The sequence below is a fragment of the Lygodium microphyllum genome, chromosome 6 (genome assembly GCF_053477565.2).
Source record: "Lygodium microphyllum isolate KBCC chromosome 6, Lygodium_microphyllum_v1.1.10, whole genome shotgun sequence".
Lineage (NCBI taxonomy): Eukaryota > Viridiplantae > Streptophyta > Polypodiopsida > Schizaeales > Lygodiaceae > Lygodium > Lygodium microphyllum.
In genome coordinates this window covers 39,548,692-39,552,058 of record NC_141140.1, presented here as the reverse complement: position 1 = coordinate 39,552,058, position 3,367 = coordinate 39,548,692, and the positions used below count along the sequence as shown (strand labels likewise).

The window sequence follows — 3,367 nt, the reverse complement described above, 5'->3', positions numbered from 1 at the left end:
AATAAATCGAATACTCGCTATCCTCCAATGCTTTCCTCCGCCACTGCTGCTATCTCTACACATCAACTGAAGCATTCACAATCGTTAGTAAAATGATACAATTAAACCAACAAAAGTGAATACCTAGCAGTCTTCAGCTACATAAATAAATCAAGTGATTAGAAATCAATCCTAACCTTAATTTATTACGAGTGCGCACTCTAAACTCATAAACGTTTATTAATTTAATATGCATTTTGCGGAATCACCCGCTATGGAATCACCCATGTACACACTAAATTAATGAAACGCCCGAAAAGGACAGGCGTCCCCATCAACTTCTCGCACAAAGAATCCACTTTGTGTATGAGGCCCGGTCATCAAAGTTTACGGAATCCACCGTAAAACCTCACGGAATCCACCGTGGCATGGAATCCACCGTGAAATATGCCTCTTGGCATCAGCTATTCTCATCTGGTCATCTTAATTTCAAGATCTTTCAAGTTCTTTGAAATTTCTTCCACCATGTCTTCGACAGTCGGTTTGGCAAATGGTCTGACAAACGCAACAGAAATAGGCATAGGCATAGAAGTAGGCATAGATACATGATGAGAAGTAGGAGAAGAAGTGGAAGGAGCAACAAGAGAAGTAGAAGAAGTTGAGGTAGGAGAAGACATCGCTAGATGTGTTTGCATGCCATTCTACAAGTGAGCATTCCATCTCTGTCTCTTTGTCAATCTGGAAACTGCATCAACAACATCTTGCCAATCCATCTTCAATCCCATAGGTAGCGTATGGTCTTCAAGAAGCTCTCCCAACTCGTCTTGAAGTGTAGAATCAGCCAACTACAAGAAAAACTCCACTTTCTCTGAGTTTAGGGCTCTTTACTCTAGTGCATCCAACTGGTTATATTGTTCTTCAAACTCATGCAATAACTCAAAAGCAATAAGTCCTTTGTTGGGCTAATAGACCCATTCTCTGAATGTTTTCCGCATAGCAATACCATAATCCTTCAAAAAATATTCATCTTTGAGTTCCTTTTTCTTGAAGACATTCTAGTTTGAGTCTTGCACAAACAAATCAGTCACTCTAACTTACAAAGCAGGCGTGACAAGTCGTATGAGATAGTTGCTCCAATTGGTAGGAACCTTGAAGAAGTGCATCTGGCTTTTAGAAGCTTTAAGCTAAGCTGAGACGTTCCAGGTATCAAATAATTTACGCTCACATACCACGGCCTTGATTGTTTTTCTTACATTATGTGTATGCTCTTATTCTTAATGCAACATTCATTCTTGATCCAATTGTTGCTGATGTAACTGCTACTGTTGCCACATTGATAACTGCATTTGTTGATTCTCCATCATAATCGCTGAAGAAAGAGTTTGCAATAAAATCTTCATCTCATTGGTCGAAAAGGAAGAAGCACCTGATGATGAGGTGGGAGGATCATTCAAATAGTCTCCCATCTCGATGATTCAGAAGTGACACTTTCACATCAGGTTCACCAGATATTGTGAATGGAATAATATGTGCGGGGGGTCGTGAAAATCACTCGCCGCAAGGATGCTAAGCAAGATGGGAGCAAAAGATGATGAAGTGTACTTAACTCAAGGCAAACTCACAAAAGAAGTTTAGTTGCAAGAAGAATTCTCAAAGTAAGTTCATGAGCTAAGGGTAACTCTTATTTGAATAAGAAAATAAAGCCAACATAGATTTATATTCCCTTCAAGGCACAAGTTGTTGAAATGACATACTCCTCCAATCATAAAGCTTGGACCTTCATATACGCCAACAAATTCATGCAAATCTTCTTTGGTGGTCTATGGATCAAGAACCAAAACAGGGTGGTTTCACATATGTTGACACATAAATGATTGAGTTTGGAGCATCAAGAATACCCATCTTCTCTTATAAGTAGCTTCTTCTTCCATGCAATATTTGCACCATGGTTGATGACACCACTAGTAGAAAGGAGCTGCATAAACCCTCCATAAGATGTCGATTTTCAAAGTCGGCTTGGCGATGGTCAGATTATCAGTGACTCTCTGAACCACTCTTTGATTGTAGCTGGAGCATGTGGTTCAAGTGCAAAAGTAATTGTTTTCCAGCATAACATACCTGAACATTTGAAGGAAGTTTTACAGGAGGAATTTGTAGAAGGACAGCCCTGAACTCATAGGCCTTGGAAGAAAATTATAGTTGTGGTTGAAGTCATCTACAGTATGGAAGGGGAAACGTACAGGGTGAATGAAATTGTTACCATCTGTAAGAAGTACAAGGCATACATCTACCTTGATGAAGTGCACAACATTGGAGCTATTGGCAAGAATGGCAGAGGAATATGCGAACATCTTGGTGTGGACCCAATTGACATTCATATTAGGATGGGTACCTTCATGTAGCTAGATCGAGGGAGCTTATAAAATATCTAAAGTATGTTAGTCCAGGTCATCTATTTGCGACGACTGCTAAGTCTCCTCCGGCAGTTGAACAAGTAATCTATGCTTTGAAGGTCATACTTGGTGAAGAAGGTTCAGATCGAGGAGCGAGGAAACTTGCATAGATTTGAGAAAATAGCAATTTTTTTCAGGGAGGAGATGATTGGTTGTGAATTAATGGGGGATCCTAATTCACCAATTATGCCTATTACGCTGTATAATCTTGCTAAAATACCAGCGTTCTCATAGGAATGCCTTAAACGCAATGTTACAGTAGTAACAATTTAATTCCCAACAACTCAGCAAAGAAGCTCTTGTTTTAGCCACCCTTTTGCGCATCCATCACACTTCCAAAAGTACCTTTTCATATTAGCAAGCTTGGCGTCATCTTTCACGTTAGGTTAGTCTTCAGATCGCCACCCTCAACAGCATGATTGTAGAAAAAGAAGTAAGAAGTGTTGTATACCCTTCATCACTTTTTCTAAGCTCGCCAAAGTCGTCTTTTCATCTTCGTGAGCAATAACTGCTTCTTCTGCTTTGTCTTCTGACTCGTCAACTTCGACTTTCCATCCTTCTTCAACTCTCCCGTTGTCATAGCTCTTCTGCCTTGTCGTCATCTGCAGCTCTCCTCCATTGTCACAGCTCTTCTGTCGTTGTCGTCTCTCCTCCCTATCTGAATATGCCTGCCCTGCCTCATGCTTATATAGGTAAATTCTCCTTACGTTAAGCTAGGCTGGCACTTTCTTTTTCCCAAGAAAATCTTAACAAAGCTTTTGTTTTTGTCCACATATTGACATCAATGATTACATCCTCAAGAAAAATGTCAAGCAGGTCAAGCCGTCACGAGCCTTCAAAAGTTACCAAAATCCAAAAATTACCACCTTGCCTTAGAAAATGCTTCCTCGGAATATGCCATAACTCTCAGCTATAGCATACATTAGCATTGCTCC

At 40.1% G+C, this 3,367-nt stretch overlaps 1 pseudogene; it reads left to right on the top strand.

The window, feature by feature from the left end:
- The first annotated feature begins 1,554 nt into the window (after positions 1-1,554).
- On the top strand, positions 1,555-2,822 carry LOC148034486 (long chain base biosynthesis protein 2d pseudogene; annotated as a pseudogene).
- Positions 2,823-3,367: the final 545 nt, after the last annotated feature.